This window comes from Mus caroli, chromosome 6, assembly GCF_900094665.2.
Source record: "Mus caroli chromosome 6, CAROLI_EIJ_v1.1, whole genome shotgun sequence".
Classification (NCBI taxonomy): Eukaryota; Metazoa; Chordata; class Mammalia; order Rodentia; family Muridae; genus Mus; species Mus caroli.
Genome location: NC_034575.1, coordinates 49127522 through 49143699, shown reverse-complemented (window position 1 = coordinate 49143699; position 16178 = coordinate 49127522).

Sequence of the window (16178 nt, the reverse complement as noted above, 5' to 3'; positions counted from 1 at the left end):
AGCGAGCTAAGCATGTGGCTTGCTCCTGAGGTCCACCTGGCTCAGCCATTCTCCAAAGTTCCTAGTGACTGTCTTTGCTAGTTAGATGTAAGGAATTCTAACTGGCTTGAAACAGGTCTAGACCTGCATAGGGAAGATATGCACACCATTTCCTGCAGGGTAGACCCACACTGGTGAGGTCAGAACCTCTGGGAGCAGCAGTTTGGGATCTAAGACACTGCTTCTTTATTGATTTCGAAATTGAAACAGCATCTGCTCTGAGATGTGCATCTGAAAATAGAGGCAACAATTAAGCCATGAACGAGAGCAGTCAATTCATTGTCCAGGCAAGAAGCCTCTATAAACCATAAACTGTTCATCCTGTCGGTGCAGTCCCTCTGGAGTCTGTTTCTGACCAGGGTCAGAAACACAGAAGTGGATATCTTCCTGATACACACTGTGAGTGACTACCCCTTGGGACCAGCTTCCCAGGGAAGGAAATGGAGACACATCTTGGTCCACAGAGAGGTACATTGACAGTGGGGAGAGGTTATGTGTTTTCCTGGGTAACCTTGCCACTCTAAGCTTTAGAGTCTAATCAGAGGATGTAGCTTTGGCTCTACCCCTAGGTCTGTGTTTCATTTTCTTATGGGTAAAACACACACACACACACACACACACACACACACACACACACACACACACCAAGGTTAGCATTGGTACATATACTCAAAGGTTTAGATGGTGTGAAAAATACCATTGAGGTACATTTCCGAGAATGAGATGCTGAAGATGTTCAGGGGTAGAAATTTGGACATAAAAGTTTTATCTTAAGAATTTTCATGAATTCAATAAAATCTTAAAAACATACTTTAAAAAATTTTTTTTGTTTTGTTTTTTCGAGACAGGGTTTCTCTGTATAGCCCTGGCTGTCCTAGAATTCACTTTGTAGACAAGGCTGGCCTCGAACTCAGAAATCTGCCTGCCTCTGCCTCCCGAGTGCTGGGATTAAAGGCGTGCACCACCATGCCCGGCATACTTTAAATTTTTAAAAAATAGTTTTCCAAAAAATTAAGGTAGATTCTAATCATTTACCCTCTTCCCTTTCCTCCCACCATTGCTCCCATACTCACCCCCCTAAACCAATTCATAGTCATCGTCTCCTTTTCTTTAGTTGTGATATGTGTGTATGTATGCATTACATTATATTATTAGTTGTGTAATATATATGCATTAATATATAATACAATCTGCTAGGTCCACCTATTGTTGCTTGCATGTTGTGATGGTTTGTATATGCTTGGTCCAGGGAGTGGCACTATTAGAAGGTATGGCCTTGTTGGAGTAGTGCTGCAGACCCTCTTGGTCCCTTGTCTGTGCGGAACGGGTCTCTGGTCACAGGTGGGCAAGGAGTCGGTGGGAATTGACAGACAGACTCAACACAAGGGAGTGTGGATCTGAATGTAATTTGTCAAATTGAGCATCAAACTTTTTATACAGAAGAAAATAGGGAAGTTGGGTGACACACCAGCAAGGTACAAAGAGGTTACTGGATTCTTACACAAAACAGAGGAATGCAAACTCAGAAGGACTGGCAGGAACCAACTGGGATAGAATTCAATGTTAACAACTGGGATCAAAAACAGCTCCACCTAAGGTTCACTTAATCTTAGAAGCCAGGGGCAAGGGCTTCATGCCCTTGCCATAGTTCCTACTCTAGTCTATTGTATAGTCCGCCTTCCCCCTAGGCCATTGTAAATACTTGTGTATGGGTGTAACTCAGCTATCTATAGTTCTAAGTATCTACTCTGGTTCCTCTTTAGGTCACAAACTTCGTTCTTCTTAGATAATGGTAAATTTCTGTGTAGTGCAATGATTTAGCTATCCATGCCCAAGGTGGGATCAAGGACTGTGAATCAAGGACTGCCTAGAATCTAACTTAGCTATATGTCAAAATATCAATCCTTAGGAGCACTTGTAATAAAGCAATATTAAGGGAAAGCACACAGATCCGTTTACCAACTAAAGCAAGAACATTGGAGCATTCTTTATACAGGATGCCATGATTCCAGGAGACTAAATTTCCGAGAACTTTTTGCCTCGGGACAGCACCCAGGTTTTCGGGGCCTGTTGTGCTTGTCACTACTGGAGTGGATGTAGCAGAGTAGGTGTTTCACTGTGACTGTGGACTTTTAAGACCCTACTCCTAGCTGCCTGGAAGCTAATATTCTGCTAGCAGCCTTCAGATGAAGATGTAGAACTCTCAGCTCCTTGTGTACCATACCTGCCTGGATGCTGCCATGTTCCTGCCTTGATGATAATGGGCTGATCCTCTGAACCTCTAAGCCAGTCCTAATTAAATGTTGTCTTTATAAGAGTTGCCTTGGTCATAGTGTCTGTTCAAAGGAGTAAGACCCTAATTAAGATATGATATGTATATGATTTCTGAGCTTACAGCTTGATATTGGATAACCAATTAAGGAGCTCATCTCTGGGGAAGGTTAATGCATTCTCTCTCTCTCTCTCCATCCTGTAGTCTTTGTCTAGGGGTGGAGCCCCAGTGAGGCTACTACTACATCAATATGTCTGCTGGTGCTGTCCTTGGTTGGTCTAGTTTAGGCAGCCACATTGTTGAGGTACCATGAGCAAAACTTCCCTGGTGTTTCTAGGAGACATCACCTTACAGAAGATGCCCTGGTCCTCTGGTTCTTACGATCTTTCCTCCGCTCTTTTTCCAAGTTCCCTGAGCCCTAGGTGCAGTTGTTCTGTTGTAGATTTACCAACTGAGGGCAGGCACCCCTGGATCAGCTATTCTTTGCAGTTGTGGTTTTCTGTAATGGTTTCAATCTCCTGCAAAGATAAGCTTTTTTGATGAGAACAAGAGCAAGACTCATCTGTGGGTATAAAGATGAGTATTTAGGATGCAGTTAGGAATTAGGCTAGTTTAGCAAAGCAGCAAAAGAAAGGTCTCTTCTAAAATCCATGGCTTCACTAGCCTCCCGGAGTTAGCTAGGTTTCCAGTACTAAGCATGTTTTCCCTCCTGTTGAGCAGGCCTTAAGTCCAATTAGACAGTTGTTGGTAGCTGCCATGATATTAGTGCCACTATTGCACCCTTAGGGATATCTGGTTATGGTTGTGGTTTATAGGCACACCTTTACATCTCATTCATTCACTCACACACTAGAGAAAGAGAACTGTTGGTGATCATAAGGAGATCCCGAGGCTTGTCTTAGTAATTATAGCATAGTGAGACACACACACATAGTGTAGTTTGATGAATGTTATGTGACAATCATCACTCTCTCCTACAGCATTTTCATTAGCTTAAGTGAAATATCCGTTTCATTAGCCATATCCCACTCTCTTAACTCCTGGAAAGCATCAATCTGCCTCCAGTCTCTATATTTAACCTATAAATACCTCATGCTAATGGAATCACAATATGTGGCCTTTCACATCTGGCCTCTTTCACATACAGTGTTTTAAGCTTCCCTGTTGTAGCATACAATCAGTGGTATCAGTTTAGCATTGCTTCTTATGGTGGGATAATACGTTGCTGCATAGATACACCACATTCTCTTTATCTACTCACCATTTGACAGGCTCCTGAGATATTTCAATTTGGGCAATTGTCAACGTGTGTGTGAGCCTTTCTGCAAATGTAAGTTTGCCATTCTTGGGGGTCTACACCCAGGAGTGGAACTCCTGGGCTGTGTATTAAGTCTGTGATTAACCCACGGAGGAGTTGCCCAACTGCTTTACTGTAATTGCTGTGCAATTTACACTTTTACTAACCACACACTTCTCCATCCATGTCTTCACTTATCATTATCTGGCCTTCCCCCTCTAATTACAGCCATCAAAGTGTCTATGAAGAGCTATCTTATTGTGGTTTCAACTCACACTTCCCTAATGACTAAGTTCTCAGTTTTTTTGTGGTCACAGAAGACTAGTCTCATAACGTGGATTTTATTTTAGAGATCTACTACTCTCAGGAGAGCAGAGGTTCTCAACCTTCGCAATGCTGCCACCCTTTAATACAGCTCCTCATGTTGTGGTGACCCTCCAACCATACAATTAGTTTTCTTGCTACTTCATAACTGTTACTTATGAATTGTCATGTAAATATCTGTGTTCCCCATGGTCTTGGGTGACCCTTGTGAAAGGTCCATTCACCCCCCAGAAGGGTTGTGACCCACAGACTGGGAAGTGCTGCAGCAGATAACTGATCACTACCCATTGGCGGATTTTCTACAAAGACAGCATGTGCTTTGTATATCAGCTGAGTACCCAAGCCAGTTATATGTGGCTTGGGAAGTCAGGAGATGAGTGCACATGAATACATCCTAGAGGCTGAGACATTATGCTGGCAAGCCAGTAGACTTACTGTTCAACGCAGGGCTCTCTACTCCTTTATACTAAATGGTGGCTGAAGGCCAGTTAAGCTAAAACAGACACTGGTTGCTGTTTTCATCTCCATTTTCACTCTTAATAAAATGTGTTGGCAAAAAGCTCTCAAGGAAGATGGGTCCCCACTTCTGAAGAGGTTTTTGTTGGGTAATGAGAGCAAAGCACTCTCTGATGATAAGACAGCTGCTGTAATGGAAGGGTGAGATGCTCTTATTAATAAGTCTTCCAGGAGGAGGATTTACCGTGTGGGATCCTGCCCTGAGCAAGTTATTGGTAGTTGAGAATGCACCGCTCACAGACATTAGATCATTTTTAATAACAGCCCTTTCCTCGGCAGAAGCTGGGTCTGTCTAGGCTAAGGCCTGGGCTCTGCCACTTGCTGGCTAGCCTCTGTGAACACCAATTTCTCTATCAATATGGAAATTAAAGTGCCGGTCTCTTAGAGTTGTGTTCAGGATGCGTAAAGATAATCCATTGACCTTCCCTCAGTGCCCGGTGCGTGGACAAAAGACAATCCATGTCTGTTACCTTTGCCTTCCCTCAAACCAGGAATTGAATGATACTATTCACATCGTGGCTTGGGAAAAAGAAAGGCGCCATCCCCAGAGAAGCCATCATTTGGGGGGCTGCCTTCCTAGCTCACAACCATTTCCAGTTCCCTAATAACTATGCGCTGGTCCAAAGTGATGGCCACACAGCAGTCATATCAGGACCCTCAGGCCACTTTTGATTGAATGCAGTCCGTTTCATTCTTGTCTGAGGCTTTGGGAGTGAGATCATAAGACCGATGGGTCAAGCTTATGTAACCATTACTACGGCACATGACCCATAATTGCTGCCAGTGGGTTCTAGCTTACGGTGGGACACATGGAAAGCATGTTCACGGAGCAGAGAGAAGCAGACAGACAGCAGGGAGTATCAATGAGAGGAAAGACCCACATTCTCCCTGTTTCTGGAGCTGTCTGTTCCTGAGGTAGCCCTGCTCTTCTTTTTTATCTTGAGGTACCACAGAGGTAGCCAGCTGAGGTGCCTATGACCTACAATAGCCAACATGGCAAACAATTCCTAAAGACCTTCAGGCCACTTTCCTGAACTTGGCAGGCAAGATCTGTATAAGCCACACACTTAACCAGGCAGGCAGTTGAGTGAGGTTTAATGTTCCATTTGAGACCACCTGCCATCTGATGGCAGCAAAGCAACCACATTAGCTTCGGATAAAGTCAGGCACTTCCAGCTTCTCAGACATCTTAAGCTTCACCCCAATTCAGGACAGTCTCACAGGTGACCCCCAGAATGGCACCACAGGGTTTCTCAAGTGTACCGTAGTGGGGGACATTTAGTCCAGGGTCATCTTATGGTATATAGAATAAATCTTAAGAATCTCATGTGGGCTGGGCATGGTGGTGACAACCTGAAATCCCAGAACATGAGACATGGACACAGGATGATCAGGAGTTGAAGACCATCCTCAACCACATTCTAAGTTCAAGCCCAGCCTCGAGAAGGAGAATATGTCTAGAAGAGTAATAGAAGACTCTCACTTGAAACTAAGCTTGAATGTCAGGAACTCGACTTTCTTTTCTTCTTCTTCTTCTTCTTCTTCTTCTTCTTCTTCTTCTTCTTCTTCTTCTTCTTCTTCTTCTTCTTCTTCTTCTTCTTCTTCTTCTNCTTCTTCTTCTTCTTCTTCTTCTTCTTCTTCTTCTTCTTCTTCTTCTTCTTCTTCTTCTTCTTCTTCTTCTTCTTCTTCCTCCTCTTCCTCTTCCTCTTCCTCTTCCTCCTCTTCCTCTTCCTCTTCCTCTTCCTCTTCCTCTTCTTCTTCCTCTTCCTCTTCCTCTTCTTCTCCTCCTTCTCCCCCTCTCCCCCTTCTCCTCCTTCTCTCCCTCTCCCCTTCTCTCCTCTCTCCCTCCTCTCCCCCCTCTCCTCCCTCTTTCTCCTCCCCCTCCTCTTCCCCCTCCTCCTCCTTATCATCATCGTCATCATCATCATCATCATCACCATCAAGAACCCAGACTTGGAATTCAAGTATCTGGCTGAGGCATTTCAGCATACTGACAGTGGACGAGCACCATGGGGTGACTTTTAGGATGTGCATGTAGGGCATTCTCAAGGCTGCATGAGTTTGAGTTGATTTCTTGGTTGCAGGGGTCTGAGAACCTGCCTTCCAAGAATGCTTTCCCTCTTGCAAGCCTACCACTCTCCATGATTCCAGGATCGTCTCCTCCCAGGTATCCAGCCTACATTCCTCAATCATTCTGTAACCTGGAGGAGAGAAAGGCGAAGCCAATGCTAGACTGGCCATCTGCAGGAGCAATTGAAACATGGCACCCATTCTCTTGAGGCCAGACTGCTTCTAGAAGGAGGGAAGAGGAGTGACATTCCATCTCACTTGCTTGTCACTTGTTGCTAGGCTTCAGCTTATCTTTGTCTTTTGGCCTATTGGGAAACTTACTGATCTCTTCTGTTCTCTCCTAGTATGCAACACAGCTAGTTGTAGGCCCACTTCAGACATCCCAACCTTGCTCAGTAGTCTCTGCCAAGAAAGATAGAATGGGGGAATATCTAAGTATGGAAGATTTTTTTTTTAGCACAGAAATAATAGTTGAGTCACTCAGAACAATCAATTAAAACTATAGTCCTTAAATACATCCTTTAGCTGGGTGGTGGTGGTTGTAGCAGCATACACCTTTAATCTCAGCATTTAGGATGCAGGGGGAGGGAATCTCTGTGAGTTCAAAGCCAGCCTGGTCTACAGAGGGAGTTCTAGGGCAGCTAGGGCTACACAGAGAAACCCTGTCTCAAAACAAAAACTAAAACAAAAGCAAACAAACAAAATACAAAACCAAAATGTTATATCTTTTTAAATAATGGCATCTAACAGAGCTATAGAATTAATTGGAATTTCAGGGATATTAGCTTGGGTATTTCTTTTTTAGATACCTAAGTGGTGGGTACAGAATAGCATATCTGCAGAATAGTGAAATACATGCCTGAAGCCCCCATTTATCGTTTCTCCTATCTATCTATCTATCTATCTATCTATCTATCTATCTATCTATCTATCTATCTATCATCTGTCTGTCTGTCCATCCATCCATCCATCCATCCATCCATCCATCCACCTTGTGTGTGTGTGAGGGGTGTACATCAATGTGTACATATGGAGTTCAGAGAAGAACCTGGGGGTTGGTTTTTTCCTTCCATCACCTGAATTCCGGGATGGGGCTCAGGTGGTCAAACTATATAGCAAGCACCTTTATTCACCAAGGCACCTCACAGGCCTCCATTTAGCCACAGAAGTTTTTCTTCCATTATTTTAAGATAAATTTTAATTCCATAATAAAGACACAATGTAATATTAAATGAAAATGACACATATAATACGTGGTAGACATATACACCCAGTTAAGTCTCACATGCATGAACACACATATAAACTTGCATGCATAAGCTATACACATAAAATAGAAAATAAGGACTCATACAGCATTTACAGTACTGATGTGCTTCTCCTCCTCCCCCTTCATCTCCTTCCAATAACTGTATGAATTCACAACTTTTCATTACTGTAATAAAAAGAAAGTTCTTTTTAAAGAGTAGAATGGGACTTCTATTTCTCATAAAAAATACAAAAAAGTAATTTGATAATCTCTTCTGCATCGTGTAAGAGAGCTGCACAAAATCTATCAAAAATATTTTAAATGCTTGGATGGACTGACAAGATCAAAGAAGGCCCCAGGTATGTGACTAATGGAAAGGGAAGTCGGAAGTGAGGATGTGAAATGTTTCTACAGGTGGGGTTAGTTAAAAGTTGCAGTGGTTTCTAAAGGGCCACACCCACACTGGAATATCAGAAAGCCATCACTAACATAGAGAGACAGAAAATAATTTATATGCCTCTTCGTGGACAAAAGAGATCATGTGAAAAACAAGTTCTTCTGGTTGGTTTTCTCCATGAATGTAACTTCATGTCTTCAGGCGGCCCAGGGCAAGAAGGCGAGTGCTCCCTAAATGGTAAGTGACCAAAGAACTGGTCCAGGAACCAAGGCAGTGGTATTCTCTGAGATGATCAGTGGTCAATGAAGAAATGGTCCGGGTGGAGATTTTCCTGTGGCAAATGCCAAAGAGCTCTTGAGGGACTCCATTACCATGCAAGCCACAGGAAAGCCTCATGGGAAAAACAAGTTTGCTAGATGAGCTCACAAACAGAAACAACAAAATGCAGGGAGACGCCTCAGAAGGGCCAACAGACACACAGCCCAGCACTAGGGGATCCTGAGACTTTCATATGATAGGATGATCACTTGCAAGAGATTGTCAGGCAATCACGTTTCAAACAATTAGCCCCTAGAAGATAAAATTAAACATCAGCAAAGGACAAACTGGATGAAAGATGCTCTCACACGCTAGCTATAAGCCTAGAAACACAGACCAATTGCTGTGTTTGAAAGTCAACACTACCATCTACTGTCCAGGTAGCTTTGGGAGACTCACCTTAAAGTTCTGTGCTTAGGTTCCTCATCTGTCAAGTGTGGCTATTAATGGTCCCACGGGAGGGTGTGTGTGTGAGGATTAAATGTCTCCTTTCCCTACACTGCTTAGAAAATTGCAAATATACTTGGGATGGGTGATTTCTACCATTTGAGTGCTAAATGTTAACGGCTTTGGTTCTCAGGGCTGTGCTGCTGAGAAGTTTGGGACCTGGGAAGAGGCAGGTCTTTCTGGAGGTCTTTAGGTCTTGGGAACTATGCCTTTGAAAGAGATCATGGGATCTCTGTCCCCTTATTTATGTTTCTATGAACAGTTTTACCTCACTGTGCTATAGAAGGTCAATTAATTATGCACTGGAACCTCCTGGGAGCTAAAATCCCATTTATCTTTATCGTTTTAGATATTTTGTTAGAATAACAGAAAGTTAACCAATACCATTGCTACTATTATGAAAAAGGAGGTGAGATTCTGAAAAGAAATAGAATGTTTAGAAATGACACTAGAGTCACCAAATTTATTTACTTATTTATCTATTTATTCTGGTAATCAAACCCAGGGTCTCACACATGCTAGGTAAGTGCCCTACCTCTGAACCACAGCCATCCACTGGCCCTGGAGCCAGTTGCAAAAACAGGCACCCTGCTTACCTCTCACCCTGCTGCCTTTAGGTCACAAGAACAGGGCATCTGACCAGGTGTTGTGTATAGAGAATTTGGTGATACCCTTAGTCTTGAGCGTCCGCTGGGGGCTTTAGAATGTGTGTGTGTGTGTGTGTGTGTATCTAAAACTACTGAATTACGTTATTACTTTTATAAATTATGGTAAAGCACGCATACATTGGCATGTTGGCCATTTTGTTGGGGCAAACATGTGAAGGATTGTTTTCCTGAAGTGGACACAGGTGAAAGGATGTTCGGCTAATGCAAGCATGTGAAAGGACATGCGATGAAAAAAAAATCACAAAGAAACCAAGCTTTCTCCTTTAGTCACTGGAGAAATACAAGTCAAAATCACAAGGGGGTTCTACTCCATCCTCACTAGAATGGTTGTAATTAGAAAGAAAACAGAAGGTACACAATAACAGATGTTCATAGCAGTGCGGGGAAAGCAGAATCATTTTGGACCGTGGACTGTGCAGCAGTGGTACAGGAACATCTGGAGTGGGGTGATTTCTGAAATGTTAAATACAAACTTACCTTATACAACCAAGCAATTCTGTGTTTAGTATACATGACAGAAATAAAAACATCCATTCACACAAAAGCAGCACACAGGTATCCATAGCAGTATCATTAATAACCAAAACTTGGAAACAGTCCAAAGACTCATTAATTGGGAAAGGATAAACAAGAGTGGTGTCCATACAATGAGATAACCCACAGCAGTAAAAAAAGAATAAAATAGATATAAATTACAATATAAATGAACTTCAAAAACTTGCTAACTGAAAAAACATTAGTCATAAAACACCACATGTCGCCCACACAGCAGCATTTACATTAAAGGCCTCAGAGAGCCAACAGCATGGAGGTAGAAAACAGATTACCAAGTCTCTGTGGCTAGAGAGGGAAGATGGGTGAGGACTGTGGATCAGTTACTGTTTTTGCTGTTGCAACAGAACATCAGACAGAAGGCAACTTAGCCAGGTCTTATTTTGCTCCCTAGTTTGAAGGAATGTGGCCCATCACCATTGGGGGCGTTGGGGGCGTTGGGGGCGGGGGGTGAACCAGGAGCACTGGGAGATCATAGAGCAAGCGCTCAGAGGCCTGCGTTTACAGACATTCCCCGTTGCGCTGGCCACCGCAGGTACATTATGGGCATGGGGTGGACTTAAGGTTAAAAAGGACAACCAGAAATTACAGTACAGGGAGGGTGCGTGACCTTGGGAGTGTGATTAAAAACCACCAAACCACACATTTACAATAAGCAAGTTTACAGCATATAATTTCTTAAATGTGGGATTAGGGAAGCAGGGTGCATGCCACACATGGATTCTGCAGCTCTTTTATGAATGTGAAAGTGCTATAAACTAAAAGTAACCAATAGCCACGTCAAGCTCTTGGTGCACTTTGTTAAGAGAGTGACCACACAGCCAGGAGTGGTGGCGCTTGCCTTTAATCCCAGCACTCAGGAGGCAGAGGAAGGCAGATTTCTGAGTTCGAGGCCAGCCTGGTCTACAAAGTGAGTTCCAGGACAGCCAGAGCTATACAGAGAAATCCTGTCTGGAAAAACCAAAACCAAAACCAAAGAAAAAAAAAGGAGTGACCACACACATGGATGTGACAGAGGTAAACTACAAGGTAGTGAAGTCACATGGAACCACAATGCCAAGGGCAGTTCTGTGCCAGGCTATGCAGGGGCCATTCCTTCATTATTATCTATGGCCAGTCAGGTTTCTGGCTCAAGATGAATCCTGTAGTGTTTCACAGGTCGAGATAACAAGCTAGCTGTGCTGGAGAAAATCTACATCCCAGGGGAGGTGTGCCAGGACAGGGAGACAGGTGTGTGGTCTGAGCTCCACCAGTGCAGAGAGAAGCATGGAGGCTCAAGGGTACACATGAGACTTACATGGGCTTGCACTCGGGGAGATATTTTTAGTGATTTTAATATTTTCTGTCTAATTTTTAAATACATTTTAACAGGTAGGGGTGTATGTATAAATGAGAAAGAGTGTGGTGTGTAGAGGGTTTGGTGATACCCTTGGACCTCAGCTGGGGGCTTTAGAATGTGTGTGTGTGTGTGTGTGTGTGTGTGTGTGTGTGTGTGTATCTAAAACTACTGAATTACATTAGTACTTTTATTAATGATGGTAAAGCACGCATACATTGGCATGTTGGCCATTGTAGGCGAACAGCTCAGGGAGTCACGCACACTGATGATCCCACAGGAGCACTGCGAAAGTCTAGTTCTAGAACATTCTTATCATTCCAAACAGAAGCTCTGCAACATTACAAAATCAATTCCCTGTCTCCCCCCACCCCTCCACCCCGTCCCTGCTTAACTCTGGTTTCTCTTCTGTCCTTTTGAACTTGTCTGCTCTAGCTACTTCATGTAAGCTGACTCCTTCCATATAAATGTCCTCAGCATTTGAGATAGTTTTAAGGCTTGTGCATATTACTGTACGTGATACAACATTGTTCTGTTCATGATAAAATGGCATCCCAGGGTTTAAGCCGTATTTTCCTCTGCCTTTATCTGCTGGGCCACAGCTTCCCTGCCCAGTGATTTCACTTGGGCAGGGGAAGAGTTGGCGTCACAAAGAAACCAACCTTTCTGTTGTGTGGACAGACCACAGAGCTCAGGTGTAAACCCGGGGATGGGGTTTCTTGCAGGCTCCCTGCTCCAGGATGGGCTCCAAATGGCTTCTCCAGACTCTGTATTTGTTCAGATGGACTGGGAAACGCTGTTTCACTGTGAGTTCAGTTTCCCCCCGAGACTCAAAAGAAGTTACAACATTCCCGAGTTACATAAAACAGGCTATTTGGATGACTAATCTCTTCCTGTGGGTAAAGGAATAGCAACACAGGAAAGACACTTGGTGAGGAAATGAAGCGGTTGATAGTAACTCGGTAACGTTTCCAGTGCCAGCTTTCTGGCACCCTGACTTACCTGAGATTTACCATAGTTTTAGATTTAGTTCTAGCTCATGGTTTCAAGAGGTTCCGATCTTTGGTCACATGATCTGTGGAACACAGTGGCAGGAAGCAGCATTGTTCATTTCCTGGTGACTGGGAAGGGGGGTCAGGGAGGAGTAGTGATCTAACTCCCTTCATCCAAGCCCCACCTCACAGAACACGAGGCCAGTGACCGAGCTGCCAACACAGGCTACGGAGGACACTTAAGACGTGATACTGTAAAGCCAGTGTGATTATGAGGGACAGTTGACACGACATCATCCACACTTTTGAATATTAATTTTAGAGGAATAGCTCTTATACTCTTTTCTTTTTGCATGTTGGGGTGGGGCTAGGGGGTCTTACGCACTCCCTGAGCTATACCCCAGTCCTCCAGTTAAAAGAAAACATCATGGTTTTCAAACAAAAGCAAAGAAACATACAACGTAAACAAAAGCATGTAAAACCAAATCAAAGCCACCTTCTCTGCTTCTTAGGAATACTGGTTCCAATTTGTCTCTCCCCAGACTCGGAGAGATAGGGACTAGTTTTATAAACATAGTCAAACTTTCAATTTCTCATTTTGGCTTCTAATTATATTTACCTTTGAGTAAAAAAGATCCCGCCTGCTTGCAAGTAAATATTTACAGACGTAGTCACTAAACTCTAAATATCCCTTTGAGATGGGCATTCGCTCTCTGTAGGGAGGAGGGCCCTGATGATTATAAACGAGTCACTTAGTCCAAAGCCAGGAGAGAAAGCTAACTTCATCTATAACTTATAAAGGAAGTAAGACGAGCTGGGTGAGTGGATGAAGGTGACCATGACTTCTTGCCCAACTGCAGTGCATGTTTAGGTCTCTGGTTGGACCCGAAGAGTGTGCCAAGGGAACAGAGACCCCTTCCTGCCTTCCCACATTGCACTCAAAGTGACCAATTTCCATAAAGATTACCAGAATCTATATCCAATTCCTGCCTTAAGCCCTGTGGAGCAGCTCTCCTCCCTGACAAACCTATTTTTCTGCTCCCTCCCAGTCCAATTTGTCTTACCTCTCTTGGGTGCCAGACAACAAATCCAGAAACTTTGGTTCAGAGTGGCTTTGGGATCCCCAAATTAAGCTCACTAAGACATAGGTGAAAGGCTTTGCACTCACAGAACCCATTTATGGCTACCTGAACAGTGAAGCGGAGGAGTTTTTGTTTTGTTTTCTAAATGTCCAGAGTACACATCAGAAATCAATTGGGAAGCTGAGCTACGAGGATGTGGTATGTGAGCCTGTAAGAAACGAATCAGCCAAGGAAAATGGAAGCATAGATTCAGTTCAACCTCAAAACCACTAGAACATCCTGAAAGGTCTGTGTGCCTTACTCTGCAGCTCAGTATGGGAGGAGACGGGGGGGGGGGGGGGGGGGGGGGGATCGTGGTGCAGGCTTTGGGACTTAGCTACTGTGGTACGGAGTACAGATGGGGAGTGCCTAGCCAGCTTCATAAGGCCACAACAGCTTGCAGGGTGGGTCAGATGGCCTGTTCTTGTGACCTAAAGGCAACAGGGCGAGAGATAAGCAGGGTGCCTGTTTTTGCAACTGGCTCCAGGGCCAGTGGATGGGTGGGAATTCTGGATCTCCATGGGCAGCAGGTTTCTTGAAGCCTTGGTCCTGTTTTACAGCTTTGGTGTGGAATTGGGGGATTCCCTGAAGAGTCAGCTTGGATTGCACAGGTAGACCTTGTCTCAAAATCTAGAACAAGGGTAAAAACAGCAATAATATTTTTCTGCTCTAACTGTTCAGTTTGGGCGGCAGTAGCTGGAACACAGGTGCTTGCAGCTGTCCAGTGTTCTCTCTAGAACCTGACCTGATTCAAGGCACCTTTGTCTTGGAAATGGGCAGAAGTTTTAGTTCCTGATTCCTTACACACAAGTTCCTGTGCTGCTGACCGGATGACTCGTTCTATCCAATGGCTTCTTCAGTGGTGTATTCCAAGCCCCCTACGTGCTGACTCAAGCTAGATATCCTGCTTTTTCACTAGCCTGAGATCATACATGGCTGGTTTCCTTTCCCTTTCCCTTCCCTTTCCCTTTCCCTTTCCCTTTCCCTTTCCCTTTCCCTTTCCCTTTCCCTTTCCCTTTCCCTCCCTTCCTTTCTTTTTCCTTCCTTCCTTCCTTCCTTCCTTCCTTCCTTCCTTCCTTCCTTCCTTCCTTCCTTTTCCTTCTTTCTCTTTTTCTTTTCTACCCAGAATTTTGGAAATGACCACCTGCTGCTGCTTTCTGTCACTAAGCTCTGTGTTTCTTTGTGTGTGTGTGTGTGTTTTCACTGAATCCAGGCCCCTGATGACTTGCTTCTATGGATCAGTGGTGATGTAACCTTCTCAGGGTATTTGAATGTCCAGCATTTTCTGTTGGACTTCCTAGAACACAGACCATTCATTCAATTAGATTAACTTTTTGGTAGCATATAAACAATGAGTTTCATTGTGGCAGTGTCATGCATATAGATCATTATATGTTTTCTCTTTTCTTTCTTTTGGTTTTTTTGAGATAGGGTCTCTCTCTATAGTCCTAGCTGTCCTGAAGTTCAATATGTAGACCAGGCTAGTCTAATTATCTGGATCTACTTGCCATTGCCTCCCGAGTTCTGGGATTAAAGGCTTGCACTATGTGCCTGGCATTATACGGTTTCTTAATCATCCCTCCCCCAACACAACTGTCCACCATGTAGCCCCTCCCCCATCCTACTGACTCTTCTCACCTCCATTTCCCTGACACACATGTTCTACTTCTCTTGTTTTCCCTCTCCCTTCCTTCTCATGACCCCTTTAGTCTGGTTTATTTTAGCTAACACTCTGAGCTCCACATTCATCTTATAAATGTCCTAATTGCATTCTTCACCGCTCAGCACATTTTCTCCCTCTGACGGTCTATCGATGGGCATCTGGGCTGGCTCTGTATCTTCCCACTGTGAGCAGTACAGTGATACCCTCGGATGTGTAGCTAGCGCTGTGATGTGCTGATGTAGAATTCTTTGGTAGCATGCTCCCAGGAAGAGTATAGCTGGATCTTATGGTAGGTCTAGTTTCGGTTTTTTGAGGAGGCACCATGCTGATTTCTATAGTGGCTGCATTTGTTGCCACTCCCACTAGCAGTGTATGAGGAAGAACCTAGTGCCTTATGTTAACATGAAGATTCACATCTTAATTTCAGAGACAAATTTTCTTCTATTATGCCTCTAAATTATGCTTTTATCCCCTTGGCCAATTGTGGGGCTGGGAAGGTACGAGACTCGGGGAAGCAGTCTGAAGCAAGAGTGAGGTCAAGATGTGTCCAAACCCCAACAATCTTGCCCTGAGACTGGCAGGAGTTAGGACTGTTTCCTTCTTGCTCTGGGCCTGCGTGTCCCAGCGCACTTAGCCTGTATGACCCCCACCTCTACCAGCCTTGAGATAGTCAAGTAGCCTGGTAGCCACATTACAGGCTTAACTTCCTCTTTCCCTATAAGGATATGTCCAGCCAGCACCTGGAATTCCTTTTCATGCAAATGAAGCATTCCTAGTACCTCAGCACCAGCCAATAAACATACACTTATCTCAAAATAACCTTACCCACTCCCCAAGGTTTATACAGCCCGTATTCACCCCCAATAAAGGAGAACTGTTTTACTCAAAACCATCCCAGAGAAGGCCGTTTGTCCCTG